The following is a 13,107-nucleotide window of genomic DNA, read 5'->3' as shown; positions in this document are numbered from 1 at the left end:
AGCCAATTTTCCCCACTTTAGAAGGAAAAAATGTGTATCCAACTGAAATCAGAATAACTCCCTGGATCAACGACCCCTCTCTAGTAGCTATAGCCTGTAATATTATTACACTCCAGAAATACATCCAGGCCCCTCTTGAACTCTTTTAGGGAACTCGCCATCACCACCTCCTCAGACAGACAGTTCCATAGTCTAACTGCTCTTACCGTAAAGAATTCACTTCTATGTTTGTGTACAAACCTTCTTTCCTCCAGACACAGTGGATCACTGATCACAGTCACAGTCCTAGGGATAAATAGATGAGAGAAATCTCTGTACTGACGCCTGATATATTTATACATAGTAATTAGATGAATTTTCCCTCAGTTGTCTTTTTTCTAAAGTGAATAACCCTAATTTTGATAATCTTTCAGGGTACTGTAGTCCACCCATTCTAGTTATTACTTTAGTTGCCTCCTCTGAACCCTCTCCAGCTCTATGTCTGCCTTGTTCACAGGAGCCCAGAACTGTACACAGTACTCCATGTGTGGTCTGACTAGTGGCTTGTAAAGTGGCAGGATTATGTACTCTTTCCGGGCATCTATGCCTTTTTTGATGCAACCCATTATCTTATTGGCCCTGGCAGCAGCTGCCTGACACTGGTTTTTACTGCTTAGTTTGCTATTTATTAAAATTCTAAGGTCCTTTTCCACGTCTGTGTTACACAGTGTTTTACCATTTAGTATGTACTGGTGACTTGAATTATTCCTTACATTTGTCAGTGTTAAACCTCATCTGCTACTTCTCTGCCCAAACCTCCATTCTATCCAGATCCCTCTGTAGCAGTATATTGTCCTCTTCAGTGTTAATTACTTTACATAGTTTAGTGTCATCTGTAAAAATTTACATTTTACTGTGCAAGCCTTCTACAAGATCATTAATAAATATATTGAAGTGACTAGGGCCTAATACTGACCCCTGTGGTACCCCACTAGTGACAGTGACCCAATATGAGTGTGTACTATTAATAACCACCCTCTGTTTTCTATCACTGAGCCAGTTACCTACATGCAAACATTTTCTCCCAGTCCAAGCATTCTCATTTTATCCACCTCAGCTCCCCTAGCTCAAACACCCTTAATGACCAGAACACTTTTTACAATTCTGCACTGCACTACTTTCACGGTTTATTGCTCGGTCATGCAACTTACCACCCAAATGAATTTTACCTCCTTTTCTTCTCACTAATAGAGTTTTCATTTAGTGGTATTTTATTGCTGACATTTTTACTTTTTTTGTTATTAATCGAAATTTAACAGAATTTTTGCAAAAAAATTACATTTTTCACTTTCAGTTGTATTTTTTTTTTAAACTACATTTCTATATACATATTTCTCTAAATTTATTGTTCTACATGTCTTTGATAAAAAAAAATGTTTGGGTAAAAAAAAAAAATGTTTGGAAAAAAGTTATAGCGTTTACAAACTATGGTACAAAAATGTGAATTTCCGCTTTTTGAAGCAGCTCTGACTTTCTGAGCACCTGTCATGTTTCCTGAGGTTCTACAATTCCCAGACAGTAGAAAAACCCCACAAATGACCCCATTTAGGAAAGTAGACACCCTAAGGTATTCGATGATGGGCACAGTGAGTTCATAGACCTTTTTATTTTTTGTCACAAGTTAGCGGAAAATGATGATGATTTTTGGAATTTTTTTTTTTTCCTTACAAAGTCTCATATTCCACTAACTTGTGACAAAAAATAAAAACTTCCATGAGCTCACTATGCCATCATGAAATACCTTGGGGTGTCTTCTTTCCAAAATGGGGTCACTTGTGGGGTAGTTATACTGCCCTGGCATTTTAGGGGCCCTAATGCGTGAGAAGTAGTTTGAAATCAAAATGTGTAAAAAATGCCCTGTGAAATCCTAAAGGTGCTCTTTAGAATGTGGGCTCCTTTGCCCACCTAGGCTGCAAAAAAGTGTCACACATGTGGTATACTCGGAAGAAGTAGGGCAATGTGTTTTGCGGTGTCTTTTTACATATGCCCATGCTGGGTGAGAGAAATATCTCTCTAAAAGTCAACTTTTCCCATTTTTATATACAAAGTTGTCATTATAGAGAGATATTTCTCTCAGCCAGCATGGGTATATGTAAAAAGACACCCCAAAACACATAGCCCTACTTCTCCTGAGTACAGCGATACCACATGTGTGACACTTTTTTGCAGCCTAGATGCGCAAAGGGGCCCAAATTCATTATTAGGAGGGCATTTTAGACATCTTCTCACGCTTTAGGGCCCCTAAAATGCCAGGACAGTATAAATACCCCACATGTGACCCCATTTTGGAAAGAAGACACTCCAAGGTATTCAATGAGGGGCATGGCGAGTTCATAGAATATTTATTATTTTTTTGGCACAAGTTAGCGGAAATAGATATGGGGTGTCTATATGGAAGTCTATATGGGGTGATCACCCCCCTGTCATTGATCACCCCCTGTAAGGCTCCATTCAGAGGTCCGTATGTGTTTTGCGGATCCATGGATCCGTGGATCCGTAAAACACATACGGACGTCTGAATGGAGCCTTACAGGGGGGTGATCAATGACAGGGGGGTGATCAGGGGTTAATAAGGGGTTAATAAGTGGTGGGGGGGTGTAGTGTAGTGTGGTGCTTGGTGCTACTTATTACAGAGCTGCCTGTGTCCTCTGGTGGTCGATCCAAGCAAAAGGGACCACCAGATGACCAGGTAGCAGGTATATTAGACGCTGTTATCAAAACAGAGTCTAATATACCGGTTAGGGGTTAAAAAAATCGCATCTACAGCCTGCTATCGAACGATCGCCGCTGGCAGGCTGTAGATCCACTCGCTTACCTGCAGTTCCTGTGAACGCGCCGATCCGGAGGCAGTTAAATACCAACCTTTTATATGGTACAGTGTCAAATGCTTTGGAGAAGTCCAGATATATGACATCTATTCGCCGCTGTCAAGTGTAGAACTTACCTCCTCATAGAAACTGAATTAATTAGTTTGACATGACCAATCCCACATGAATCCATGCTGATATGGCGTTGTTTGCTTATTTTCATTGAGGTACTCCAACATAGCATCTCTTAGAAAACCTTCAAACTGTTTACCCACAACAGATGTTAAACTTACCAGCCTATAGTTTCTAGGCTCTGTTTTTGGACCCTTTTTGAATATTGGCACCACATTTTGCTTTATGTCAATCCTGTGGAACACCCTCTTTCAGTATAGAGTCCTTAAATATCAGAAATAAGGGTCTGGCTATGACATTACCTAATTCTCTTAGGATACGGTGGTGTATGCCATCTGGTCCCAGCAATTTGTCTTTCTGTTTTAATCTTTTTAAGACGCCGCTGTATTTCTTCGTAGGTCAGACAAGGCACTTTTAATGGGGAATTTACTTTTACATTCTGCATTTTATCTGACCGTTTATATTCTTCAGTGAATACAGTGGAGAAGAAAATATTTAATGGCTTTGCTTTTTCCTCATCGCTTTCTGCAACTCCTCCTCATTACTCTGTAAAGGGCTGACACCTTCAGATTTATACTTTTTACCATTTATATAATTGAAGAAAATTTTAGGGTTGCTTTTACTCTCTTTAGCAATGAATCTCTCTGTCTCTAGTTTGGCTGCTTTTATTTGTCTTTTGCATATTACATTTTTTCCTTGTAGTTTTTTAATGCTTCTGCGCTACCCTCCTGTTTTAGTGACTTAAATGCTTTTATTTTTGTCATTTATCGCTTTCTTTACATTTCTATTTATCCAAATTATTTTTTTTTCTTGTTCCTTAACCTTTTATTCCCATAAGGTATGTACCATTCACAATTAGATTTTAGAATGCTTTTTAAAAATATCCCATTTTGTGGCTGTATTTTTATTGTTGAAGACTGTCCTAGTTTGTTAGGCCTATGGCCTCTCTTTGTTGGCTAAATTTTTTATTTTTTTTTAAAGTTTGATATTTTTGTTCCTCCCTGAAGAAACACTCTTTTGAATGACAATTGGAAGGTTATTACTTTATGGTCACTATTTCTCAGGTGTCTCCCAACCTGCACATCTGTTGTTCTGTCAGGTCTATTGGTTAATACTAAGTCCAGTGTGGCCGTCCCTCTAGTCCGGTCCTGAACCAGTTGGGAAAGGTAATTGTCTTTGGTTATTGGCAATAACCTGTTTCCTTTATGAGATGTACAGGTTTCAGTATCCCAGTCTATATCTGGGTAGTTAAAGTCCCCCATTATAACCTGATTAAGATTTTCCGCCTCATCCATGTTGTTTAGTAGTAGATTTTCTGTGGACTCTGGTATATTAGGTGGTTTATAATAAACTCCTATTAGTATTATTGTTTTTTTTTTTTCTCCATGTATTTCTACCCACAGTGACTCCATATGTTCATGTCCCTCACTTATATATTCTCAGACTGTGGGCTTTAGACAGGACTTTACAGGCAGATCCCTCTGATTTTGGCAATTCTTACTGAACAGACTGTAACCCTATACATTAACCGCCCAGTCATAGCTATCCTCCAGCCATGTCTTTGTTATTCCCACTATGTCATAGTCCTCCTCACACATCACTAATTCCAGTTCCTCAGTTTTTAGTCAGGCTTCTGGCATTAGTATGCATACAATTAAGAGGTTTATGTATATTTTTTTTATCCTACACCTTTCCTTCTGAACTTTTCTAGTCTCTTCTTCCATTCCTCCCCCAGTTCCATTACCTTGCCCAGGTCTCTATTTGCACTATCTTTCCCTCCTATAACGTAATTAACCCCCCCCCCCAGTCCCTAGTTTTAACACTCCTCCAACCTTCTAGCCATCTTCTCCCCCAAAACAGCTGCCCCTTCCCCGATAAGGTGCATCCCATCCCTATGATAGAGCCTGTAGCCGACATAGAAGTCAGCCCAGTTCTCCAGGAAACCAAACCCCTCCTTCCTACACCAGTTTTTAAGCCGCTTGTTAACCTCCATAATCACTTAGCTTGTGAGCTCCATTGGGGACAGCATCATGCTAATGTCTGTAAAGCGCTGCGGAATATAGTAGCGCTATATAAGTGGATAAAATAAATAGCAATCTCCCGCTGCCTTTCTTGTGTGGCTCATGGTACAGTTAGTATTTTGGAAAACACTGTGTTTGAGGTCCTTACCCTAAGCTTGTGACCTAAATCCATAAAATAATTTTTAAGGACGCTCCACCTACCTCTAACTGAGCATGGAACAGCACAGGGGTAGTAATATAGGGAGGGGCTACCACTGGTAAGAGTAAGCCTGTCTGCGTGACACAATCTATGGGAGTAGTATATCTTTTCAACCATACCTGGTGAAGCACAAAACCAGGGCCTGATATAAAAGGATAACAATCTGCCTATTCCAGCCCCGGTCTGTTCTACGCCTATAAGTATTTGTAACATAAAAAAAACTGTCAGCTCTGGTCTCACTGGGCACATTTCATCAGTAATGTGCAAGTTTTCCCAAAAGTGACCCAGGCTAGGATTGCCTAATTACATAGAAGCCATTACTTGTCTTCCTAGAGAAATATCTTCTTAATCTGCACACCCTGACCAAAATGTACCTGTAGATAAATCCAACCCCTGTATTTGTAGAAGTCATGTGGTTCGCTTATCTCACATGATTTTAATAGTGGGGGAATCCTTGATTATTCTTTATTGTATGTCCCACCAGCTCTGGATTTTTCAGTTGTATAATTGAAGATGACATGATGTAACATATCCAATGAATATATTTTATATTTATGACCATTTTAAGTTAAGAAATTTGAGTTAAGAGGTTGTGTGTTAACCCTGCTACAGCTGTACTTCTAGAAGTAATAATGATAGCTCGGATGGGGGGGTGGTAGTGATCCTTTACTGTTCTTATGGATGGTTTTGTACGCTTCCCCTTAATATATTCTGTAGGTGATTGCTTGTTTTGTGCATATAGTGGTTTCTACCTTGAGAGGCAGGGCCGTGCCGCACAAGCATCACTTGCCACATTTGTATGCCTCAGTTATAAAGAAAATTGCAGAATAAAAAAAAAATTGTAAATGTCCCACTGGCCAAAATATATTTTAAAAGTATCAAAATATATCATAAAATACAAGTGAGAATAAAATAGAAAAATAGTCTAGATCTGCCGAAACTGTCAGCATAGCCGGCCTTTTCACATGAAACAAAAAAATATTATTATATATTAATATTACCAAATCAGGGAACCAATTTTAAGTATTTATTTTGGCGTCAATTTGCATATTTAAAAATTAGCAGCTGGAGTTTGAAATAAAACTACATTTTCCCCCAAGTAAAACTAAAGATAAAAAAAAAATCTCTAGAAACATATTAATAAAGATCCCATATGTGACATATAAAAACAATAGCAAAAATTTGGTGGGTTGCACAAGAAGTAAAAATTTTGCTTGGACCATTAAACCGCCCCATGCTCTAAATGACAATAATGTGTATGTCTTTAATTTGGGTTTTCCAGTAATGTGATCTCTATGGCCTGTTGTCAGGATAGGCCATTAGAATCATATTGGTGGGGGGGTCTGACACCTGGCACCCCCCACCAATCAGCTGGGCTACAGTAGCTCTGGCACCAGAACTCCACATATCCATCCATTGTGCCTTAGACAGAGGTGGTGACCAATATCTTCAGTTGAAGCAGCTCCGACATAACCGGATTCATCCACTACACCATGTTGGAAAAGTTTTTGAAATTCATATCATTTTAAGGGTTAACAAAGTGATTTTTGTAAAGACTGTTGACTTGAGTAATAAAGCACAACTGCAGAGAACATCTGGGTCAACAGTTTATACAAACCGGATTCCAAAAAAGTTGGGACACTATACAAATCGTGAATAAATACTGAATGCAATGATGTGGAGGTGCCAACTTCTAATATTTTATTCAGAATAGAACATAAATCACGGAACAAAAGTTTAAACTGAGAAAATGTACAATTTTAAGGGAAAAATATGTTGAATCAGAATTTCATGGTGTCAACAAATCCCCAAAAGGTTGGGACAAGGCCATTTTCACCACTGTGTGGCATCTCCCCTTCTTCTTACAACACTCAACAGACGTCTGGGGACCGAAGAGACCAGTTTCTCAAGTTTAGAAATAGGAATGCTCTCCCATTCTTGTCTAATACAGGCCTCTAACTGTTCAATCGTCTTGGGCCTTCTTTGTTGCACCTTCCTCTTTATGATGCATTTCAGTACCCGGATCCTTCTCCTACGCAGCCATGATGTTGTGATTGATGCAGAATGTGATCTGGCATTATCTTGTTGAAAAATGCAGGGTCTTCCCTGAAAGAAATGACGTCTGGATGGGAGCATATGTTGTTCTAGAACCTGAATATATTTTTCTGCATTGATGGTGCCTTTCCAGACATGCAAGCTGCCCATGCCACACGCACTCATGCAACCCCATACCATCAGAGATGCAGGCTTCTGAACTGAGTGTTGATAACAACTTGGGTTGTTCTTGTCCTCTTTGGTCCGGATGACATGGCGTCCCAGATTTCCAAAAAGAACTTCGAATTGTGACTCGTCTGACCACAGAACAGTCTTCCATTTTGCCACACTCCATTTTAAATGATCCCTGGCCCAGTGAAAACGCCTGAGCTTGTGGATCTTGCTTAGAAATGGCTTCTTCTTTGCACTGTAGAGTTTCAGCTGGCAACGGCGGATGGCACGGTGGATTGTGTTCACTGACAATGGTTTCTGGAAGTATTCCTGAGCCCATTCTGTTGATTTCCTTTACAGTAGCATTCCTGTTTGTGGTGCAGTGTCGTTTAAGGGCCCGGAGATCACGGGCATCCAGTATGGTTTTACGGCCTTGACCCTTACGCACAGAGATTGTTCCAGATTCTCTGAATCTTCGGATGATGTTATGCACAGTTGATGATGATAGATGCAAAGTCTTTGCAATTTTTCGCTGGGTAACACCTTTCTGATATTGCTCCACTATCTTTCTGCACAACATTGTGGGAATTGGTGATCCTCTACCCATCTTGGCTTCTGAGAGACACTGCTACTCTGAGAAGCTCTTTTTATACCCAATCATGTTGCCAATTGACCTAATTAGTGTTAATTGATCTTCCAGCTCTTCGTTATGCTCAAATTTACTTTTTCCAGCCTCTTATTACTACTTGTCCCAACTTTTTGGGGATTTGTTGACACCGTGAAATTTTGAATCAACGTATTTTTCCTTTAAAATGATACATTTACTCGGATTAAACGTTTGATCTGTCATCTACGTTCTATTACAAATAAAATATTGACATTTTCCATCTCCACATCATTGCATTCAGTTTTTATTCACGATTTGTATAGTGTCCCAACTTTTTTGGAATCCGGTTTGTAGATCATCCTGCCTCATCATCCTGTCATATTCTATAGAAACCTCCTGTTATATGTTCTATGCAAAGTATCGACTAACCTGCCTAGTTATAGAGATTATTATTATATAGCTTATTTCTTTATTGCTTTTACTTTATTGGTTACCAGTTACCATCACTGGATGACATCTTCACTGCTCGCTGCAGCAACAGGACAAAAATTATCTGCAGGGATCCAACTCACCCCGGCCACAGCCTTTTCATTTCCCTACTCTCTGGTAGGCATCTTAGAGCCCTATATGCCCGAACCACTAGGCTGAAGAACAGCTTTTACCCCAAAACAATCAGTCTCCTAAATGCTCTGAGATTATTGGCCCTATCTAGGATAGAAGCTACCACAGACTGAAAGTGATTGCTGCATTCATGAACCCATGATGATCTCTGCAGTGGTGTCTGAATCAGTGTGTATATATATTCATAAGCACTTCTTACTTTGCTCTTGCTATATATATGCTGTGAACTGTGAATAGTAATGCTTTCTAGTGCAATGTTTTGTATTTTTCTAGTGTAATGCTTTAGTTTAAATGTCAGTTCTTGTTCCTCTGTCTATGGCATCTAGGATTGCTCCAAACAATATTTCATTGTGTTGTACATTGTATTACATTGTATTGTACAGTCACAATAAAGGCATCTTATCTTATCTTACATGAGGAACCTTATATAAAGTATGGACTCCTAGTATAATTAGACAGCTGCTTAGCAGAGCTTGACAACATTGTATCGTGTGTTATTTGGTTGTCTCACTGTCAGCAGGAAATAAAGATTGCCTACCTTCTGATTCAGGTGACTTCGTTCTTCAATTGATAGTTATTTAAAATAAAACTAAGCACGTGGAAACATATTTCTGATTAAAGATTTTGAAAAAAATAATAAATAAAAAAATAATATATTATGTGGAGTTAGGATTTAATGCCTGCCCATTTGCTCAGGTAAAGGGAATTGGCAGAGGATACAGGGTCCAAAGGTGGCCCTGCTTCAAAGCACACCCTGTGTTTACATGTCACACTCGGCTCAGACTAGCTGGCAGCTCAGCTCCACTGATGGGGGGCTGAGTTGGTCAACAACTATAAAGAAACTCCCCAGACATCATTGAACTGGGAGTTCATAAGAAATTATCATCTCATAAATACACCGTTGACGTCTTTGAGACCCTGGGACAGAGACAGACGTTCTCCCGGTCTTCGTTTGCCTGTGGGACATAGGGAAAGGGAAATACGGAGAACTCTTTCCGGTGAGGAGCTAGGATCCATAATGGGTCTTTGGATCTCGGGCTGCCAAGCCAAAAGGAGAGGAAGTGGGATCCTCATGGGGGTGGGGGGTGGGGGTGACCGCCTAAAGTTTAATTGCCTATGCAGGGCAGAGGTGATTGTCTCAATGAAGCGAGGTCACGGGGTGTCATATTTGGAGGGACCTAGAAACTCGCTGTCCTCACTGCCACCCATGTGACTACAGCTAAAGATTACATCATCCAAGAATTCTACAAGATTACAACTTTAAAGGACCACATATGTATCTGGTAACTAACTTTGACTTTTATCTGTTAACTCTGACTGTACCCTCACCTGTATTTGCATAGCTGACCATTGTATAAAATCTGTGTAGATAGTGTTATGTCTAGTGCGCCTTTAACACCTTAAGGACCCGGCTAATTTTCACCTTAAGGACCAGGCCATTTTTTGCAAATCTGACCAGTGTCACTTTAAGTGGTGATAACTTTAAAACGCTTTAACTTATCCAGGCCATTCTGAGATTGTTTTTTCGGCACATATTGTACTTCATGACACTGTTAAAATGAAGTAAAAAAAAATACATTTTTATTTATAAAAAAAATACCAAATTTACAAAACATTTGTAAAAAATTGCAAATTTCCAAGTTTCAATTTCTCTACTTCTATAATACATAGTAATACCTCCAAACATATTTATTACTTTACATTCCCCATATGTCTACTTCATGTTTGCATCATTTTGGGAATTATATTTTATATTTTGGGGATGTTACAAGGCTTAGAAGTTTGGAAGCAAATCTTGAAATTGTTCTGAACTTTTCAAAAACCCAATTTTTAGGGACCAGTTCAGGTCTGAAGTCGCTTTGTGAGGCTTATAAAATAGAAACCACCCAAAAATGACACCATTCTAGAAAATACACCCCTCAAGGTATTCAAAACTGATTTTACAAACTTTTTTAACCCTTTAGGTGTTCCACAAGAATTAATGGAAAATACAGACACAATTTAAAAATTTCACTTTTTTGTCAAATTTTCCATTTTACAATTTTTTTTCCAGTTACATAGCAAGAGTTAACAGCCAAACAAAACTCAATATTTATGGCCCTGATTCTGTAGTTTACAGAAACGCCCCATATGTGGTTGTAAACCACTGTACGGGCACACGGTAGGACACAGAAGGAAAGGAATGCCATACGGTTTTGGAAAGGCAGATTTTGCTAGACAGTTTTTTTTGGACACCATGTCCCATTTGAAGCCCCCCTGATGCACCCCTAGAGTAAAAACTCCATAAAAGTGACTCCATCTAAGAAACTACACCCCTCAAGGTATTCAAAACTGATTTTACAAACGTTGTCAACCCTTTAGGTGTTCCACAAGAGTTATTGGAAAATAGAGATGACATTTCAGAATTTAAATTTTTGGGCAAATTTTCCATTTTACTATTTTTTTTTCCAGTTACAAAGCAAGGGTTAACAGCCAAACAAAACTCATTATTTATGGCCCTGATTCTGTAGTTTACAGAAACACCCCATATGTGGTCATAAACTGCTGTACGGGCACACGGCAGGGCGCAGAAGGAAAGGAATGCCATACGGTTTTTGGAAGGCAGATTTTGCTAGACAGTTTCGTTGGACACCATGTCCCATTTGAAGCCCCCCTGATGCACCCTAGAGTAAAAACTCCAAAAAAGTGACCCCATTTTAGAAACTACGGGATAGGGTGGCAGTATTGATGGTACTAGTTTAGGGTACATATTATTTTTGGTTGCTCTATATTACACTTTTTGTGAGGCAAGGTAACAAGAAATAGCTTTTTTGACACCGTTTTTTTTTTTTTTTTGTTATTTACAACATTCATCTGACAGGTTAGATCATGTGGTATTTTTATAGAGCAGGTTGTCACGGATGTGGCGATACCTAATATGTATAATCCAATGGTCAAAAAGACCAATAATACCTGTTTTAGGTCAAATTTTAAAATATAACTTTTATTGTTATTTATTAGAATAATTTTCCCCACATATAATACAAAACAAACAAACAAACAAGAAACAACTCTATTGAGAGTGTTTAAAAGTATATATGTAAGGGATGGTGTCCACGGGGTGCTTGTGGCACTGAATCAATACCTATTCCCAGATAGTATCCTTCTAAGAATGATAGTTGTGTTAAGTAAGTGCACCTCAAAAGGTTATCTTCACCCTTGATGGTGCCCTGGTGTTATATACCACCAGATTGCTCTATCATTCAGCGATGTGTGCGGTCTGCTATTAGCAACATTACATATTTATTAAAGCCATGTGTCTCGCTGCTTGTTTCAGCTTAGTATCTATTTCCAAAGCGACTCGCTACATCTACACCCTCATGGTCATAATCCAGAGCATACTGCGTCTGCAGCTCGCAGTGCTGTGAATATGCTTTCCCTAACATATGTTTAAAAATTATTACGACGAAGCTCCCCCGACATGTTTCACCGCTCGCGCGGCTTCTTCAGGGGGATGGAGCTACATGCAACACAAGCGCTTGTGATGCATAATGTTTTATAATCCCAAGGCGGGTCATCAGGGAGGAGAGCCAATCATAGCCTTCCTGCTCGTGTTGTAAGCGTCTGAAGGGGCCAATCAAATCCGGGAATAGGTATTGATTCAGTACCACAAGCACCCCGTGGACACCATCCCTTACATATATACTTTTAAACACTCTCAATAGAGTTGTTTCTTGTTTGTTTGTTTTGTATTATATGTGGGGAAAATTATTCTAATAAATAACAATAAAAGTTATATTTTAAAATTTGACCTAAAACAGGTATTATTGGTCTTTTTGACCATTGGATTATAAATATTGATCTCCTGGGTCCAGTGGATCTTCTGCAAATAATATTATTAACTGGAGGTTACCCCTCTAATAGACAAGATCCCCAATAGGGAATAAAAATATCAATACTTATATAACCATCTGCAACCAAGCATAGCTAGAATTTGCAGTTGATACTGCAACAAGTGACAATATATCTCTTATCCCTACTCCTTATCCCAGTCTCTTGTCAATGGGAATAAATACTGGATATGGCTGGTTTTCTTAAACAGAAATTAAATCTGGAAAATCTATCAATTGAAGCCAGTCAGGTTTTCTCTAGCGCTAACATCCCTCTAAACCAGACTGATATAAATATCGCCTTTAGGAATTTGAACCAAACCTATAGCCAGCACATCAGATCCTGGTGGGAAATAGCAAGTTTTGAAAGATACATACAGCAGGGAATTATATATAGAGGCCTGCGTATCCCTTTGAGACCTAATTCACATCTGGATGACATACAGTTCACCAAAGGATGGGAACTTCTCCTGACAGACTGCTCCCTGAGATTAATGAATTACCTCTTTGAATATGAAAAAAATTGTTTCTCCAAGTTGGATGCCCAACTGGAGAAAGAAATAAAGGAGATACAAGATTTTAATCAAAACCCGGATTTTGAAAATCT

The sequence above is a fragment of the Bufo gargarizans genome, chromosome 6 (assembly GCF_014858855.1).
Source record: "Bufo gargarizans isolate SCDJY-AF-19 chromosome 6, ASM1485885v1, whole genome shotgun sequence".
Lineage (NCBI taxonomy): Eukaryota > Metazoa > Chordata > Amphibia > Anura > Bufonidae > Bufo > Bufo gargarizans.
This window is presented reverse-complemented; position numbering follows the sequence as displayed.